This window comes from Rhinoderma darwinii, unplaced genomic scaffold (assembly GCF_050947455.1).
Source record: "Rhinoderma darwinii isolate aRhiDar2 unplaced genomic scaffold, aRhiDar2.hap1 Scaffold_1016, whole genome shotgun sequence".
Lineage (NCBI taxonomy): Eukaryota > Metazoa > Chordata > Amphibia > Anura > Rhinodermatidae > Rhinoderma > Rhinoderma darwinii.
The window spans coordinates 5,776-26,191 of record NW_027461897.1 but is presented as its reverse complement, the minus strand read 5'-3'; the positions used below and the strand labels follow the sequence as shown (position 1 = coordinate 26,191).

General features: G+C 47.9%; 1 long non-coding RNA gene across 1 annotated transcript in view; it reads left to right on the top strand.

Moving 5' to 3' along the window:
• Positions 1–19,148, top strand: part of LOC142698248 (uncharacterized) — a 41,240-nt gene extending 22,092 nt beyond the window's left edge. Inside the window, exons 2-3 of the long non-coding RNA XR_012865741.1 lie at positions 2,023–2,114; positions 19,008–19,148. This is a non-coding gene — a long non-coding RNA (uncharacterized LOC142698248). The remainder of the gene's footprint in view (positions 1–2,022; positions 2,115–19,007) is intronic.
• Positions 19,149–20,416: the final 1,268 nt, after the last annotated feature.

The window sequence follows — 20,416 nt, the reverse complement described above, 5'->3', positions numbered from 1 at the left end:
GTAGTAGTATTATTATTAGTAGTAACAGTAGTAGTAGTATTATTATTAGTAGTAACAGTAGTAGTAGTAGTATTATTAGTAGTATTATTATTAGTAGTAACAGTAGTAGTAGTATTATTATTAGTAGTATTATTATTAGTAGTAACAGTAGTAGTAGTATTATTATTATTAGTAGTAACAGTAGTAGTATTATTATTAGTAGTAACAGTAGTAGTAGTAGTAGTATTATTAGTAGTATTATTATTAGTAGTAACAGTATTAGTAGTATATTAGTAGTAGTATTATTATTAGTAGTAACAGTAGTAGTAGTAGTAGTATTATTAGTAGTATTATTATTAGTAGTAACAGTATTAGTAGTATATTAGTAGTAGTATTATTATTAGTAGTAACAGTATTAGTAGTATATTAGTAGTATTATTATTATTAGTAGTAGTAGTAGTATTATTATTAGTAGTAACAGTAGTAGTAGTATTATTATTAGTAGTAACAGTAGTAGTAGTAGTATTATTAGTAGTATTATTATTAGTAGTAACAGTAGTAGTAGTATTATTATTAGTAGTATTATTATTAGTAGTATTATTAGTAGTAGTAACAGTAGTAGTATTATTATTATTAGTAGTAACAGTAGTAGTAGTAGTAGTATTATTATTAGTAGTAACAGTAGTAGTAGTAGTAGTATTATTATTAGTAGTAACAGTATTAGTAGTATATTAGTAGTAGTATTATTATTAGTAGTAACAGTAGTAGTAGTATTATTATTAGTAGTAACAGTAGTAGTATTATTATTAGTAGTAACAGTAGTAGTAGTATTATTATTAGTAGTATTATTATTAGTAGTAACAGTAGTAGTAGTATTATTATTAGTAGTAACAGTAGTAGCAGTATTATTATTATTATTATTAGTAGTAGTAGTATTATTAGTAGTAACAGTAGTAGTAGTATTATTATTAGTAGTAACAGTAGTAGTAGTATTATTATTAGTAGTATTATTATTAGTAGTAACAGTAGTAGTAGTATTATTATTATTAGTAGTAGTAGTATTATTAGTAGTAACAGTAGTAGTAGTATTATTATTAGTAGTAACAGTAGTAGTAGTATTATTATTAGTAGTATTATTATTAGTAGTAACAGTAGTAGCAGTATTATTATTATTATTATTAGTAGTAGTAGTATTATTAGTAGTAACAGTAGTAGTAGTATTATTATTAGTAGTAACAGTAGTAGTAGTATTATTATTAGTAGTATTATTATTAGTAGTAACAGTAGTAGTATTATTATTAGTAGTAACAGTAGTAGTAGTATTATTATTAGTAGTAACAGTAGTAGTAGTAGTAGTAGTAGTAGTAGTAGTAGTAGTAGTAGTAGTAGTAGTAGTATTATTAGTAGTAGTAGTATTATTATTAGTAGTAACAGTAGTAGTAGTAGTATTATTAGTAGTAGTAACAGTAGTAGTAGTATTATTAGTAGTAGTAACAGTAGTAGTAGTATTATTATTAGTAGTAACAGTAGTAGTATTATTATTAGTAGTAACAGTAGTAGTAGTAGTATTATTAGTAGTAGTAACAGTAGTAGTAGTATTATTAGTAGTAGTAACAGTAGTAGTAGTATTATTATTAGTAGTAACAGTAGTAGTATTATTATTAGTAGTAACAGTAGTAGTAGTATATTATTATTATTATTATTATTAGTACTCTTAGTTTTAGTATTATTAGCAGTAGTATATTAGTATTATATTATTAGTATTCGTATTCTTAGTATTATTATTATTATTATTAGTAGTATTATTAGTAGTATTATATTATTAGTATTCGTATTCTTAGTATTATTATGATGATGCACTTTCTCGGTATCCCATATGATGCGTCTGGTGCGTGCGTTGCTCCTCCTGTAACATTGTGCAGCTTCTCTCCTGTTTTTGGATGTCTCTTTATATACGGGACGCTCTTCTTGCTCTAGTACGCTACGTTGCTTTGTTGGGGTGTCTGTACATTTTTATGATTTCCATTCGTTTCTCTTCTGCAGCTTCTTTTATGTCGCTATCACCGCTTGCTGCTGAGCCGATGTCTCCCCAAAATGCCACGGACTGTGAGGAGACTCAGCGCCCAGACCCCGGGGTAAGATCACCAGTCCCTCACCTCTCCCTAACTCCACCCGGAGACCGTCCCGTTACTCCTCCATCCAGAGTGCTCATAAGACCACCGGACTGTCTTCTCTGACAGAGCACTCACTGAGAGACCGCTCCTTTTTTCTTTTACTCTCTGAGATCGCCACACTGTCTCTTCTCTATACAGAGTGCTGAGACCGCTCCTCTCTTCTGTTACTCTCTATGAGATCTCCACACTGTCTCTCCTCTATACAGAGTGCTGAGACCGCTCCTCTCTCCTGTTACTCTATGAGATCTCCACACTGTCTCTTCTCTATACAGAGCGCTGAGACCTCTCCTCTCTCCTGTTACTCTCTATGAGATCTCCACACTGTCTCTTCTCTATACAGAGTGCTGAGACCGCTCCTCTCTCCTCTGTTACTCTCTATGAGATCTCCACACTGTCTCTTCTCTATACAGAGCGCTGAGATCGCTCCTCTCTCCTCTGTTACTCTCTATGAGATCTCCACACTGTCTCTTCTCTATACAGAGCGCTGAGACCGCTCCTCTCTCCTGTTACTCTCTATGAGATCTCCACACTGTCTCTTCTCTATACAGAGCGCTGAGACCGCTCCTCTCTCCTGTTACTCTCTATGAGATCTCCACACTGTCTCTTCTCTATACAGAGCGCTGAGACCGCTCCTCTCTCCTGTTACTCTGAGATCTCCACACTGTCTCTTCCCTATACAGAGCGCTGAGACCGCTCCTCTCTCCTGTTACTCTCTATGAGATCTCCGCACTGTCTCTTCTCTATACAGAGTGCTGAGACCGCTCCTCTCTCCTGTTACTCTCTATGAGATCTCCACACTGTCTCTTCTCTATACAGAGTGCTGAGACCGCTCCTCTCTCCTCTGTTACTCTCTATGAGATCTCCACACTGTCTCTTCTCTATACAGAGCGCTGAGACCGCTCCTCTCTCCTCTGTTACTCTCTATGAGATCTCCACACTGTCTCTTCTCTATACAGAGCGCTGAGACCGCTCCTCTCTCCTCTGTTACTCTCTATGAGATCTCCACACTGTCTCTTCTCTATACAGAGCGCTGAGACCGCTCCTCTCTCCTGTTACTCTCTATGAGATCTCCACACTGTCTCTTCTCTATACAGAGCGCTGAGACCGCTCCTCTCTCCTGTTACTCTGAGATCTCCACACTGTCTCTTCCCTATACAGAGCGCTGAGACCGCTCCTCTCTCCTGTTACTCTCTATGAGATCTCCGCACTGTCTCTTCTCTATACAGAGTGCTGAGACCGCTCCTCTCTCCTGTTACTCTCTATGAGATCTCCACACTGTCTCTTCTCTATACAGAGCGCTGAGACCGCTCCTCTCTTCTGTTACTCTATGAGATCTCCACACTGTCTCTCCTCTATACAGAGCGCTGAGACCTCTCCTCTCTTCTGTTACTCTCTATGAGATCTCCACACTGTCTTTTCTCTATACAGAGCGCTGAGACCGCTCCTCTCTCCTGTTACTCTGAGATCTCAACACTGTCTCTTCTCTATACAGAGCGCTGAGACCGCTCCTCTCCTGTTACTCTCTATGAGATCTCCACACTGTCTCTTATCTATACAGAGCGCTGAGACCGCTCCTCTCTCCTGTTACTCTGAGATCTCCACACTGTCTCTTCGCTATACAGAGCGCTGAGACCGCTCCTCTCTCCTGTTACTCTCTATGAGATCTCCACACTGTCTCTTCTCTATACAGAGTGCTGAGACCGCTCCTCTCTCCTGTTACTCTCTATGAGATCTCCACACTGTCTCTTCTCTATACAGAGCACTGAGACCTCTCCTCTCTCCTGTTACTCTCTATGAGATCTCCACACTGTCTCTTCTCTATACAGAGCGCTGAGACCGCTCCTCTCTTCTGTTACTCTCTATGAGTTCTCCGCACTGTCTCTTCTCTATACAGAGCGCTGAGACCGCTCCTCTCTTCTGTTACTCTCTATGAGATCTCCACACTGTCTCTCCTCTATACAGATCGCTGAGACCGCTCCTCTCTCCTGTTACTCTCTATGAGATCTCCGCACTGTCTCTTCTCTATACAGAGCGCTGAGACCGCTCCTCTCTTCTGTTACTCTCTATGAGATCTCCGCACTGTCTCTTCTCTATACAGAGCGCTGAGACCTCTCCTCTCTCCTGTTACTCTCTGAGATCTCCACACTGTGTCTTCTCTATACAGAGTGCTGAGACCGCTCCTCTCTCCTGTTACTCTCTGAGATCTCCACACTGTCTCTTCTCTATACAGAGTGCTGAGACCGCTCCTCTCTCCTGTTACTCTCTATGAGATCTCCACACTGTCTCTTCTCTATACAGAGCGCTGAGACCGCTCCTCTCTCCTCTGTTACTCTCTATGAGATCTCCACACTGTCTCTTCTCTATACAGAGCGCTGAGACCGCTCCTCTCTCCTGTTACTCTCTATGAGATCTCCGCACTGTCTCTTCTCTATACAGAGCGCTGAGACCGCTCCTCTCTCCTCTGTTACTCTCTATGAGATCTCCACACTGTCTCTCCTCTATACAGAGCGCTGAGACCGCTCCTCTCTCCTGTTACTCTCTATGAGATCTCCACACTGTCTCTTCTCTATACAGAGCGCTGAGACCGCTCCTCTCTCCTGTTACTCTGAGATCTTTACACTGTCTCTTCTCTATACAGAGCGCTGAGACCGCTCCTCTCTTCTTTTACTCTATGAGATCTCCACACTGTCTCTTCTCTATACAGAGCGCTGAGACCGCTCCTCTCTTCTGTTACTCTCTATGAGATCTCCACACTGTCTCTTCTCTATACAGAGTGCTGAGACCGCTCCTCTCTCCTGTTACTCTCTATGAGATCTCCACACTGTCTCTTCTCTATACAGAGCGCTGAGACCGCTCCTCTCTCCTCTGTTACTCTCTATGAGATCTCCACACTGTCTCTTCTCTATACAGAGCGCTGAGACCGCTCCTCTCTCCTGTTACTCTCTATGAGATCTCCACACTGTCTCTTCTCTATACAGAGCGCTGAGACCGCTCCTCTCTCCTGTTACTCTCTATGAGATCTCCACACTGTCTCTTCTCTATACAGAGTGCTGAGACCGCTCCTCTCTCCTGTTACTCTATGAGATCTCCACACTGTCTCTTCTCTATACAGAGCGCTGAGACCGCTCCTCTCCTGTTACTCTCTATGAGATCTCCACACTGTCTCTTCTCTATACAGAGCGCTGAGACCGCTCCTCTCTCCTGTTACTCTCTATGAGATCTCCACACTGTCTCTTCTCTATACAGAGCGCTGAGACCGCTCCTCTCTCCTGTTACTCTGAGATCTCCACACTGTCTCTTCCCTATACAGAGCGCTGAGACCGCTCCTCTCTCCTGTTACTCTCTATGAGATCTCCGCACTGTCTCTTCTCTATACAGAGTGCTGAGACCGCTCCTCTCTCCTGTTACTCTCTATGAGATCTCCACACTGTCTCTTCTCTATACAGAGTGCTGAGACCGCTCCTCTCCTCTGTTACTCTCTATGAGATCTCCACACTGTCTCTTCTCTATACAGAGCGCTGAGACCGCTCCTCTCTCCTGTTACTCTATGAGATCTCCACACTGTCTCTTCTCTATACAGAGTGCTGAGACCGCTCCTCTCTCCTGTTACTCTCTATGAGATCTCCACACTGTCTCTCCTCTATACAGAGCGCTGAGACCGCTCCTCTCTCCTGTTACTCTCTATGAGATCTCCACACTGTCTCTTCTCTATACAGAGCGCTGAGACCGCTCCTCTCTCCTGTTACTCTCTATGAGATCTCTGCACTGTCTCTTCTCTATACAGAGTGCTGAGACCGCTCCTCTCTCCTGTTACTCTCTATGAGATCTCCGCACTGTCTCTTCTCTATACAGAGCGCTGAGACCGCTCCTCTCTCCTCTGTTACTCTCTATGAGATCTCCACACTGTCTCTTCTCTATACAGAGCGCTGAGACCTCTCCTCTCTCCTGTTACTCTCTATGAGATCTCCACACTGTCTCTTCTCTATACAGAGCGCTGAGACCGCTCCTCTCTCCTCTGTTACTCTCTATGAGATCTCCACACTGTCTCTTCTCTATACAGAGCGCTGAGACCTCTCCTCTCTCCTGTTACTCTCTATGAGATCTCCACACTGTCTCTCCTCTATACAGAGTGCTGAGACCGCTCCTCTCTCCTGTTACTCTCTATGAGATCTCCACACTGTCTCTTCTCTATACAGAGTGCTGAGACCGCTCCTCTCTCCTGTTACTCTCTATGAGATCTCCACACTGTCTCTTCTCTATACAGAGCGCTGAGACCGCTCCTCTCCTCTGTTACTCTCTATGAGATCTCCACACTGTCTCTTCTCTATACAGAGTGCTGAGACCGCTCCTCTCTCCTGTTACTCTCTATGAGATCTCCACACTGTCTCTTCTCTATACAGAGCGCTGAGACCGCTCCTCTCTCCTCTGTTACTCTCTATGAGATCTCCACACTGTCTCTTCTCTATACAGAGCGCTGAGACCTCTCCTCTCTCCTGTTACTCTCTATGAGATCTCCACACTGTCTCTCCTCTATACAGAGCGCTGAGACCGCTTCTCTCTCCTCTGTTACTCTCTATGAGATCTCCACACTGTCTCTCCTCTATACAGAGCGCTGAGACCGCTCCTCTCTCCTGTTACTCTCTATGAGATCTCCACACTGTCTCTTCTCTATACAGAGTGCTGAGACCGCTCCTCTCTCCTGTTACTCTCTATGAGATCTCCACACTGTCTCTTCTCTATACAGAGCTCTGAGACCGCTCCTCTCTCCTGTTACTCTCTATGAGATCTCCGCACTGTCTCTTCTCTATACAGAGTGCTGAGACCGCTCCTCTCTCCTGTTACTCTCTATGAGATCTCCACACTGTCTCTTCTCTATACAGAGCTCTGAGACCGCTCCTCTCTCCTGTTACTCTCTATGAGATCTCCGCACTGTCTCTTCTCTATACAGAGTGCTGAGACCGCTCCTCTCTCCTCTGTTACTCTCTATGAGATCTCCACACTGTCTCTTCTCTATACAGAGCGCTGAGACCGCTCCTCTCTCCTGTTACTCTCTATGAGATCTCCACACTGTCTCTTCTCTATACAGAGTGCTGAGACCGCTCCTCTCCTCTGTTACTCTCTATGAGATCTCCACACTGTCTCTTCTCTATACAGAGCGCTGAGACCGCTCCTCTCTCCTGTTACTCTATGAGATCTCCACACTGTCTCTTCTCTATACAGAGTGCTGAGACCGCTCCTCTCTCCTGTTACTCTCTATGAGATCTCCACACTGTCTCTCCTCTATACAGAGCGCTGAGACCGCTCCTCTCTCCTGTTACTCTCTATGAGATCTCCACACTGTCTCTTCTCTATACAGAGCGCTGAGACCGCTCCTCTCTTCTGTCTCTCTGTATGAGATCTCCACACTGTCTCTCCTCTATACAGAGTGCTGAGACCGCTCCTCTCTCCTGTTACTCTCTATGAGATCTCCGCACTGTCTCTTCTCTATACAGAGTGCTGAGACCGCTCCTCTCTCCTCTGTTACTCTCTATGAGATCTCCACACTGTCTCTTCTCTATACAGAGCGCTGAGACCGCTCCTCTCTCCTGTTACTCTCTATGAGATCTCCACACTGTCTCTTCTCTATACAGAGTGCTGAGACCGCTCCTCTCCTCTGTTACTCTCTATGAGATCTCCACACTGTCTCTTCTCTATACAGAGCGCTGAGACCGCTCCTCTCTCCTGTTACTCTATGAGATCTCCACACTGTCTCTTCTCTATACAGAGTGCTGAGACCGCTCCTCTCTCCTGTTACTCTCTATGAGATCTCCACACTGTCTCTCCTCTATACAGAGCGCTGAGACCGCTCCTCTCTCCTGTTACTCTCTATGAGATCTCCACACTGTCTCTTCTCTATACAGAGCGCTGAGACCGCTCCTCTCTCCTGTTACTCTCTATGAGATCTCCACACTGTCTCTCCTCTATACAGAGCGCTGAGACCGCTCCTCTCTCCTGTTACTCTGAGATCTCCACACTGTCTCTTCTCTATACAGAGTGCTGAGACCGCTCCTCTCCTCTGTTACTCTCTATGAGATCTCCACACTGTCTCTTCTCTATACAGAGTGCTGAGACCGCTCCTCTCTCCTGTTACTCTCTATGAGATCTCCACACTGTCTCTCCTCTATACAGAGCGCTGAGACCGCTCCTCTCTCCTGTTACTCTCTATGAGATCTCCACACTGTCTCTTCTCTATACAGAGCGCTGAGACCGCTCCTCTCTCCTGTTACTCTCTATGAGATCTCCGCACTGTCTCTTCTCTATACAGAGTGCTGAGACCGCTCCTCTCTCCTCTGTTACTCTCTATGAGATCTCCACACTGTCTCTTCTCTATACAGAGCGCTGAGACCGCTCCTCTCTTCTGTCTCTCTGTATGAGATCTCCACACTGTCTCTCCTCTATACAGAGTGCTGAGACCGCTCCTCTCCTCTGTTACTCTCTATGAGATCTCCACACTGTCTCTTCTCTATACAGAGCGCTGAGACCGCTCCTCTCTCCTGTTACTCTATGAGATCTCCACACTGTCTCTTCTCTATACAGAGTGCTGAGACCGCTCCTCTCTCCTGTTACTCTCTATGAGATCTCCACACTGTCTCTCCTCTATACAGAGCGCTGAGACCGCTCCTCTCTCCTGTTACTCTCTATGAGATCTCCACACTGTCTCTCCTCTATACAGAGCGCTGAGACCGCTCCTCTCCTCTGTTACTCTCTATGAGATCTCCACACTGTCTCTTCTCTATACAGAGCGCTGAGACCGCTCCTCTCTCCTGTTACTCTATGAGATCTCCACACTGTCTCTTCTCTATACAGAGTGCTGAGACCGCTCCTCTCTCCTGTTACTCTCTATGAGATCTCCACACTGTCTCTCCTCTATACAGAGCGCTGAGACCGCTCCTCTCTCCTGTTACTCTCTATGAGATCTCCACACTGTCTCTCCTCTATACAGAGCGCTGAGACCGCTCCTCTCCTCTGTTACTCTCTATGAGATCTCCACACTGTCTCTTCTCTATTCAGAGCGCTGAGACCGCTCCTCTCTCCTGTTACTCTATGAGATCTCCACACTGTCTCTTCTCTATACAGAGTGCTGAGACCGCTCCTCTCCTCTGTTACTCTCTATGAGATCTCCACACTGTCTCTTCTCTATACAGAGCGCTGAGACCGCTCCTCTCTCCTGTTACTCTATGAGATCTCCACACTGTCTCTTCTCTATACAGAGTGCTGAGACCGCTCCTCTCTCCTGTTACTCTCTATGAGATCTCCACACTGTCTCTCCTCTATACAGAGCGCTGAGACCGCTCCTCTCTCCTGTTACTCTCTATGAGATCTCCACACTGTCTCTTCTCTATACAGAGTGCTGAGACCGCTCCTCTCCTCTGTTACTCTCTATGAGATCTCCACACTGTCTCTTCTCTATACAGAGCGCTGAGACCGCTCCTCTCTCCTGTTACTCTATGAGATCTCCACACTGTCTCTTCTCTATACAGAGTGCTGAGACCGCTCCTCTCTCCTGTTACTCTCTATGAGATCTCCACACTGTCTCTCCTCTATACAGAGCGCTGAGACCGCTCCTCTCTCCTGTTACTCTCTATGAGATCTCCACACTGTCTCTTCTCTATACAGAGCGCTGAGACCGCTCCTCTCTCCTGTTACTCTCTATGAGATCTCCACACTGTCTCTTCTCTATACAGAGTGCTGAGACCGCTCCTCTCTCCTGTTACTCTATGAGATCTCCACACTGTCTCTTCTCTATACAGAGTGCTGAGACCGCTCCTCTCCTCTGTTACTCTCTATGAGATCTCCACACTGTCTCTTCTCTATACAGAGCGCTGAGACCGCTCCTCTCTCCTGTTACTCTATGAGATCTCCACACTGTCTCTTCTCTATACAGAGTGCTGAGACCGCTCCTCTCTCCTGTTACTCTCTATGAGATCTCCACACTGTCTCTCCTCTATACAGAGCGCTGAGACCGCTCCTCTCTCCTGTTACTCTCTATGAGATCTCCACACTGTCTCTTCTCTATACAGAGCGCTGAGACCGCTCCTCTCTCCTGTTACTCTCTATGAGATCTCTGCACTGTCTCTTCTCTATACAGAGTGCTGAGACCGCTCCTCTCTCCTGTTACTCTCTATGAGATCTCTGCACTGTCTCTTCTCTATACAGAGTGCTGAGACCGCTCCTCTCTCCTGTTACTCTCTATGAGATCTCCACACTGTCTCTTCTCTATACAGAGTGCTGAGACCGCTCCTCTCCTCTGTTACTCTCTATGAGATCTCCACACTGTCTCTTCTCTATACAGAGCGCTGAGACCGCTCCTCTCTCCTGTTACTCTATGAGATCTCCACACTGTCTCTTCTCTATACAGAGTGCTGAGACCGCTCCTCTCTCCTGTTACTCTCTATGAGATCTCCACACTGTCTCTCCTCTATACAGAGCGCTGAGACCGCTCCTCTCTCCTGTTACTCTCTATGAGATCTCCACACTGTCTCTTCTCTATACAGAGCGCTGAGACCGCTCCTCTCTCCTGTTACTCTCTATGAGATCTCCACACTGTCTCTTCTCTATACAGAGTGCTGAGACCGCTCCTCTCTCCTGTTACTCTATGAGATCTCCACACTGTCTCTTCTCTATACAGAGTGCTGAGACCGCTCCTCTCCTCTGTTACTCTCTATGAGATCTCCACACTGTCTCTTCTCTATACAGAGCGCTGAGACCGCTCCTCTCTCCTGTTACTCTATGAGATCTCCACACTGTCTCTTCTCTATACAGAGTGCTGAGACCGCTCCTCTCTCCTGTTACTCTCTATGAGATCTCCACACTGTCTCTCCTCTATACAGAGCGCTGAGACCGCTCCTCTCTCCTGTTACTCTCTATGAGATCTCCACACTGTCTCTTCTCTATACAGAGCGCTGAGACCGCTCCTCTCTCCTGTTACTCTCTATGAGATCTCTGCACTGTCTCTTCTCTATACAGAGTGCTGAGACCGCTCCTCTCTCCTGTTACTCTCTATGAGATCTCTGCACTGTCTCTTCTCTATACAGAGTGCTGAGACCGCTCCTCTCTCCTCTGTTACTCTCTATGAGATCTCCACACTGTCTCTTCTCTATACAGAGCGCTGAGACCGCTCCTCTCTCCTGTTACTCTCTATGAGATCTCCACACTGTCTCTTCTCTATACAGAGTGCTGAGACCGCTCCTCTCCTCTGTTACTCTCTATGAGATCTCCACACTGTCTCTTCTCTATACAGAGCGCTGAGACCGCTCCTCTCTCCTGTTACTCTATGAGATCTCCACACTGTCTCTTCTCTATACAGAGTGCTGAGACCGCTCCTCTCTCCTGTTACTCTCTATGAGATCTCCACACTGTCTCTCCTCTATACAGAGCGCTGAGACCGCTCCTCTCTCCTGTTACTCTCTATGAGATCTCCACACTGTCTCTTCTCTATACAGAGCGCTGAGACCGCTCCTCTCTCCTGTTACTCTCTATGAGATCTCTGCACTGTCTCTTCTCTATACAGAGTGCTGAGACCGCTCCTCTCTCCTGTTACTCTCTATGAGATCTCCACACTGTCTTTTCTCTATACAGAGCGCTGAGACCGCTCCTCTCTCCTGTTACTCTCTATGAGATCTCCACACTGTCTCTTCTCTATACAGAGCGCTGAGACCGCTCCTCTCTCCTGTTACTCTGAGATCTCCACACTGTCTCTTCCCTATACAGAGCGCTGAGACCGCTCCTCTCTCCTGTTACTCTCTATGAGATCTCCGCACTGTCTCTTCTCTATACAGAGTGCTGAGACCGCTCCTCTCTCCTCTGTTACTCTCTATGAGATCTCCACACTGTCTCTTCTCTATACAGAGCGCTGAGACCGCTCCTCTCTTCTGTCTCTCTGTATGAGATCTCCACACTGTCTCTCCTCTATACAGAGTGCTGAGACCGCTCCTCTCTCCTGTTACTCTCTATGAGATCTCCGCACTGTCTCTTCTCTATACAGAGTGCTGAGACCGCTCCTCTCTCCTCTGTTACTCTCTATGAGATCTCCACACTGTCTCTTCTCTATACAGAGCGCTGAGACCGCTCCTCTCTCCTGTTACTCTCTATGAGATCTCCACACTGTCTCTCCTCTATACAGAGCGCTGAGACCGCTCCTCTCTCCTGTTACTCTATGAGATCTCCACACTGTCTCTCCTCTATACAGAGCGCTGAGACCGCTCCTCTCTCCTGTTACTCTATGAGATCTCCACACTGTCTCTTCTCTATACAGAGTGCTGAGACCGCTCCTCTCTCCTGTTACTCTCTATGAGATCTCCACACTGTCTCTCCTCTATACAGAGCGCTGAGACCGCTCCTCTCTCCTGTTACTCTCTATGAGATCTCCGCACTGTCTCTTCTCTATACAGAGCGCTGAGACCGCTCCTCTCTCCTGTTACTCTCTATGAGATCTCCACACTGTCTCTCCTCTATACAGAGCGCTGAGACCGCTCCTCTCTCCTGTTACTCTCTATGAGATCTCTGCACTGTCTCTTCTCTATACAGAGTGCTGAGACCGCTCCTCTCTCCTGTTACTCTCTATGAGATCTCCACACTGTCTCTTCTCTATACAGAGCGCTGAGACCGCTCCTCTCTCCTGTTACTCTCTATGAGATCTCCACACTGTCTCTCCTCTATACAGAGCGCTGAGACCGCTCCTCTCTCCTGTTACTCTCTATGAGATCTCCGCACTGTCTCTTCTCTATACAGAGTGCTGAGACCGCTCCTCTCTCCTGTTACTCTCTATGAGATCTCCACACTGTCTCTTCTCTATACAGAGTGCTGAGACCGCTCCTCTCTCCTGTTACTCTCTATGAGATCTCCACACTGTCTCTCCTCTATACAGAGCGCTGAGACCGCTCCTCTCTCCTGTTACTCTCTATGAGATCTCTGCACTGTCTCTTCTCTATACAGAGTGCTGAGACCGCTCCTCTCTCCTGTTACTCTCTATGAGATCTCCACACTGTCTCTCCTCTATACAGAGCGCTGAGACCGCTCCTCTCTCCTGTTACTCTCTATGAGATCTCCACACTGTCTCTTCTCTATACAGAGTGCTGAGACCGCTCCTCTCTCCTGTTACTCTCTATGAGATCTCCACACTGTCTCTTCTCTATACAGAGCGCTGAGACCGCTCCTCTCTCCTGTTACTCTCTATGAGATCTCCACACTGTCTCTCCTCTATACAGAGCGCTGAGACCGCTCCTCTCTCCTGTTACTCTCTATGAGATCTCCACACTGTCTCTTCTCTATACAGAGCGCTGAGACCGCTCCTCTCTCCTGTTACTCTATGAGATCTCCACACTGTCTCTTCTCTATACAGAGCGCTGAGACCGCTCCTCTCTCCTGTTACTCTCTATGAGATCTCCACACTGTCTCTTCTCTATACAGAGTGCTGAGACCGCTCCTCTCTCCTGTTACTCTCTATGAGATCTCTGCACTGTCTCTTCTCTATACAGAGTGCTGAGACCGCTCCTCTCTCCTGTTACTCTCTATGAGATCTCCACACTGTCTCTTCTCTATACAGAGCGCTGAGACCGCTCCTCTCTCCTGTTACTCTCTATGAGATCTCTGCACTGTCTCTTCTCTATACAGAGTGCTGAGACCGCTCCTCTCTCCTGTTACTCTCTATGAGATCTCCACACTGTCTCTTCTCTATACAGAGCGCTGAGACCGCTCCTCTCTCCTGTTACTCTCTATGAGATCTCCACACTGTCTCTTCTCTATACAGAGCGCTGAGACCGCTCCTCTCTCCTCTGTTACTCTCTATGAGATCTCCACACTGTCTCTCCTCTATACAGAGCGCTGAGACCGCTCCTCTCTCCTGTTACTCTCTATGAGATCTCCACACTGTCTCTTCTCTATACAGAGCGCTGAGACCGCTCCTCTCTCCTGTTACTCTATGAGATCTCCACACTGTCTCTTCTCTATACAGAGTGCTGAGACCGCTCCTCTCTCCTGTTACTCTCTATGAGATCTCCACACTGTCTCTCCTCTATACAGAGCGCTGAGACCGCTCCTCTCTCCTGTTACTCTCTATGAGATCTCCGCACTGTCTCTTCTCTATACAGAGTGCTGAGACCGCTCCTCTCTCCTCTGTTACTCTCTATGAGATCTCCACACTGTCTCTTCTCTATACAGAGCGCTGAGACCGCTCCTCTCTCCTGTTACTCTCTATGAGATCTCCACACTGTCTCTTCTCTATACAGAGCGCTGAGACCGCTCCTCTCTCCTGTTACTCTCTATGAGATCTCCACACTGTCTCTTCTCTATACAGAGCTCTGAGACCGCTCCTCTCTCCTGTTACTCTCTATGAGATCTCTGCACTGTCTCTTCTCTATACAGAGTGCTGAGACCGCTCCTCTCTCCTGTTACTCTCTATGAGATCTCCACACTGTCTCTTCTCTGTATAAGAGTTGTGGTTCCTATTGAAAATTGAAAAAAATTATAAATTTTATTAATATATTTAATTTAAAATATTCCTAAAATGTTTATTTCTGAATGTAGGTCAATTATTCCGCAGTGCAGAGGAGCCCTTGTCCTGCACTCTTTTCTGCTACTATCATACAACAATAGAGTTAGACTTGGTTAGTAGCGGAGGTAAGTATAAATCCATCCCATAGGCGTAGTGTATGCTCTGTGTGAATCAGTGTTAGCTGTCAATCATGAAACATTGGATCAGTTTTGTATGCGCTGACATTTGTAATGTTTTCTATTTGTAAATAGACTTTGTATCAAATCATTTGCTGCGCGGCACGCACTTTATCTGTTTCTTTTGTGCTTTGCACTGATTGTTATAAACCTGCTATTGCTCTCTGATTTCTGTAAACCAGCAGACAGCAGCAGATTGTAATTTGTATCAGTGTTGGCTGTTGATTCGTATTTTTAGGATAATTTGCAACAGTCAATGTTGGTATTGAATTGTCATTTTTATTATTTCTTTTATAGGTATTGTTGTCTATCATACAATTTCTCAGCAGTCCACATTTTGTTCTAACACGCTGGCTTCCTCTGACAGAAGTAGTACCAGTGCGGTGGCGTGTATGAGTGAGCACTATAGAGAATGCTAGGATTGTGATGTGCTCTCATTTAGTTCACAGTGGCACTATGCGGTATTTCAGCTGGTTAGCTTGTGTGTATATAGAGCTTGCAACACGATCCTCTGTATTGGGATCAGCAGCAAATTTAGCCGCTTGTTTCTCTTTTATTATGGACTAATTGCTGTCTGTTTTCTGTGAAAAGCAGCGAACAGCAGCAGATTACAATTATATAACAGGCTGCTTGTATATATCGACGTGCTATGTTGTGACCAGGCCACTTTTATATATCCTCATGTTTTATAAGCATTGTATATTCAGTTAGGATTCCGCTCTCTTAGAAAGCGACTTGCTTCTTTATTTCCTTATACCCCAAGAGGAAGCCGGAATGCCGGCGAAACGCGCGTCGGGTGTCCAGTCATATTAATGAACTCAATGCATAAGGTCTTAGCCTAATTCAATGCTGCTACCAACAACAATTTAAGAACTATAAGTCTGCAAAGACTCCCTTATAAAAGCACTGCTCCCTGTAGGAGAGCGGGACGTGAATTTTTGAAATTTGACAAACGCTGCAGGGTGAATCCCTGACAGCGCGTACAAAGACAGCGGACTTACAGAGCAAGTTAATCAGACCACCAGTAATGCTGCCACTGACGGCCTTTTCTGTAAAAACTGAGATATAAGGAAATAAAGAAGCAAGTAGCTTTCTAAGAGAGCGGAATCCTAACTGAATATACAATGCTTATAAAACATGAGGATATATAAAAGTGGCCTGGTCAGAACATAGCACGTCGGTATATACAAGCAGCCTGTTACATAATTGTAATCTGCTGCTGTCTGCTGGTTTACAGAAATCAGAGAGCAATAGCAGGTTTATAACAATCAGTGCAAAGCACAAAAGAAACAGATAAAGTGCGTGCCGCGCAGCAAATGAATTGATACAAAGTCTATTTACAAATAGAAAACATTACAAATGTCAGCGCATACAAAACTGATCCAATGTTTCATGATTGACAGCCAACACTGATTCACACAGAGCATACAATACGCCTATGGGATGGATTTATACTTACCTCCGCTACTAACCAAGTCTAACTCTATTGTTGTATGATAGTAGCAGAAAAGAGTGCAGGACAAGGGCTCCTCTGCACTGCGGAATAATTGACCTACATTCAGAAATAAACATTTTAGGAATATTTTAAATTAAATATATTAATAATTATTTTATTTTTTTCAATTCTCAATAGGAACCACAACTCTTTTCCTTTCCCCTACTTCCAAAATATATGAATGACATTATTTGGTGGTGTACACCTTGTGGTTCCCCATAACTCACTTTGTATATATAAATAAGTGAGGGTATCAGCAAAATCTATATTTTGGCTCTTCTCTGTATAGACTGCTTGTAGCTGGTGGAGTTCCTGGGGTGGATGAGCATTGACCTCTCGCCCCATCATTCATGTGATGTCCTTCTCTGTGATCTGGAGGACAGATGCGGAGATAGTGGCGGTCGGGGCTGTCACTTATTTCAGGCTTTATTCACTATTTGTGTGCTGGATTTTAATGGTTGGGGGTTTCTGTCTCCTATTCAAGAATGACTTGTGAGCTGCAAGGAGACCCCCAGCCTCTCAATGAGACCCCCAGCCTCTCAATGAGACCCCCAGTCTCTCGATGAGACCCCCAGCCTCTCAATGAGACCCCCAGCCTCTCGATGAGGCCCCCCCGGCCTCTCAATGAGACCCCCAGCCTCTCAATGAGACCCCCGGCCTCTCGATGAAGCCCCCCCCCGGCCTCTCGATGAAGCCCCCCCCCGGCCTCTCGATGAAGCCCCCCCCCGGCCTCTCGATGAAGCCCCCCCCCCCGGCCTCTCGATGAAGCCCCCCCCCCCGGCCTCTCGATGAAGCCCCCCCCCCGGCCTCTCGATGAAGCCCCCCCCCGGCCTCTCGATGAAGGCCCCCCCGGCCCCTCGATGAAGCCCCCCCCCGGCCCCTCGATGAAGCCCCCCCCGGCCCCTTGATGAAGGCCCCCCGGCCCCTCTGAGGCCCCCCCGGCCCCTCGATGAGGCCCCCCCGGCCCCTCGATGAGGCCCCCCCGGCCCCTCGATGAGGCCCCCCCGGCCCCTCGATGAGGCCCCCCCGGCCCCTCGATGAGCACCCCCCCCGGCCCCTCGATGAGACCCCCCCGGCCTCTCGATGAGATCCCTGTGGCGAAACCGGGTCAGTGGGGGTCGGTTTACGCCAAGAGAATGTGGGCGATAGATTCAGGCGACACAGATTAACAGGGGAGGTAGATAGCCCCTGCCTGCAGCTCACACTGCTATCTCATCCTCTCCTGGACAGGAACTAACTGAGATCTCACACAGCACCACTATATCCCTCACTCACCCCTCCCTCAGGCATCAGGCCATGTGCTTTCTGCTCTTGCCCCCTCCTTTTTCATATTTACATTCAGACAAGTTCCCGCTTGCAGCCTGTGACTCATTCTCCTACAGTGTAAGATTAACCCTAGAGGGGAGGACAGTGGAGCAGCACTGAATACAATACAATACAAATCAACTGGTTATCAAACATAACGTAATGCAATATGAGGGGACATATCCCCATCTAGCACCGGGCGCAATCTAAGCTATGGCACCCGGATGGCGGGAGTGCGACGGTTTGCGGCAGGCTTAACCTTTATCTGGGTACAATGCCTGTAACCGTCACCCGTTCCGCCACAATCCCCCCCGGCCTCTCAATGAGACCCCCCCGGCCCCCTGGCCTCTCAATGAGATCCCCCCCCCCCTGGCCTCTCAATGAGATCCCCCCCCCCCGGCCTCTCAATGAGATCCCCCCCGGCCCCTCAATGAGATCCCCCCCGGCCCCCCGGCCTCTGAATGAAATCCCCCCCCCACGGCCTCTCAATGAGATCCCCCCCCCCGGCCTCTCAATGAGATCCCCCCCCCCGGCCTCTCAATGAGATCCCCCCCCCGGCCTCTCAATGAGATCCCCCCCCCCCCCCGGCCTCTCAATGAGATCCCCCCCCCCCGGCCTCTCAATGAGATCCCCCCCGGCCTCTCAATGAGATTCCCCCCCCCAGGCCTCTCAGTGATATCCCCCCCAGGCCTCTCAGTGATATCCCCCCCCCCGGCCTCTCAGTGAGATCCCCCCCCCGGCCTCTCAGTGAGATCCCCCCCCCCGGCCTCTCAGTGAGATCCCCCCCCCCCCCGGCCTCTCAGTGAGATCCCCCCCCCCCGGCCTCTCAGTGAGATCCCCCCCCCCCGGCCTCTCAGTGAGATCCCCCCCCCCCGGCCTCTCAGTGAGATCCCCCCCCCCGGCCTCTCAGTGAGATCCCCCCCCCCCGGCCTCTCAGTGAGATCCCCCCCTCCGGCCTCTCAGTGAGATCCCCCCCCCGGCCTCTCAATGAGATCCCCCCCCCCGCCGGCCTCTCATTGAGACCCCCCCGCCGGCCTCTCAATGAGATCCCCCCCCCCCCCCCCCGGCCTCTCAATCCTATCCCCCCCCCGGCCTCTCAATGAAATCCCCCCCCCCCCCCCCCCCGCCTCTGACTAAGATTTACAGACATTCGATCCCAGCCTGCGGCTCCTGGGGGCGTGTGGCGCCCTCTTGTGGTCACACAGTCAGGCTGTTTATTTGATAGCTTTGTCGGTTATTTCGGTAATGGCGAGCGCTGTCGGTCACACAAGTATAAACCTCAGAGGGGAAATCCTTCTGGAAAATAGCACAAAATCTGCTGTGAAGTTCATTTGGTTTTCTTACAGGTCGCCTCCTAGGAGATGGTTCCGGGTCATCTGCTTGGGCTCCTTGGTTGGGGCCCCATCAGTAGGGGCCCTTGTATATTACGGCTCTGATGGGCCCCAGAGGAGGAGAATAAGGATCTCGCTGCAGGGGATTCTCAGATTCTGCAGGTGAGGATATTATATCTCTCATGTTATATCATTTACCTCCATGTGCTGGGGGGCGATGTCTGCTCCATAGACCAGCATCACTCCGGAGGGTGCGGAGCTGCGTGCTAGAGGCAAATACTACAGTATGGACCGGGGGAGGGGGTGTTATACAGTATAGACCGGGGGGGGGGGTTGTTATACAGTATAGACCGGGGGGGGGGGTTGTTATACAGTATGGACCGGGGGGGGTTGTTATACAGTATAGACCGGGGGGAGTTGTTATACAGTAATACAGTATAGACCGGGGGGGGTTGTTATACAGTATGGACCGGGGGGGGTTGTTATACAGTATAGACCGGGGGGGGGGTATTATATAGTATAGACCGGGGGGGGGTTGTTATACAGTATAGACCGGGGGAGGGTGTGTCATACAGTATGGACCGGGGGGGGTTGTTATACAGTATAGACCGGGGGGGGGTTGTTATACAGTATAGACCGGGGGGGGTTGTTATACAGTATGGACCGGGGGGGGTTGTTATACAGTATAGACCGGGGGGGGGTATTATATAGTATAGACCGGGGGGGGTTGTTATACAGTATGGACCGGGGGGGTGTATTATAGAATATGGACCGGGGGGGTGTATTATACAGTATGGACCGGGGTGGGGGGGTGTATTATACAGTATGGACCGGGGTGGGGGGGTGTATTATACAGTATGGACCGGGGTGGGGGGGGTGTATTATACAGTATAGACCGGGGGGGTTGTTATCCAGCACAGACCGGGGGGGGGGGTATTATACAGTATAGACGGGGGGGGGGGTGTTATATTATACAGTATAGACCGGGGGGCTGCTTTTGGCAGTGGGGTGAACTCATCCGTTCCTCCTGTGTTACTCCATCTTGAATATCCCGTCTGTTGGGAGCGTCATAGTCTGAGTTCCCCAGATCCAGGAGCGGCTGCCGCCCCCTGAGATGCAGAATTGGCGTAAGAACACATGAAAGAGAATCCGCTTTACGATCCATTCGATCTTTTAGAAATTCTGAGATCTATGAGTGATAAGTTGATGGGACTCTCCTGGGCCCCAAACTCCGGATCCAGCTTGTATAGAGAGCGGAGCCCAGTCCCGGGATCGGCTCTTGTCTGGCCGTTTCCACTTTCTCTTTCTTGAATCCTTTTATGAACAGAACGTCCTGGAAGAGCTCGGGCCTAATGTTTGGGGAAGTAAAACGGCTCTTACAATCCTCAGCCGGAGCTCTTCACTTCTCTCCTGAAAATCCCGGT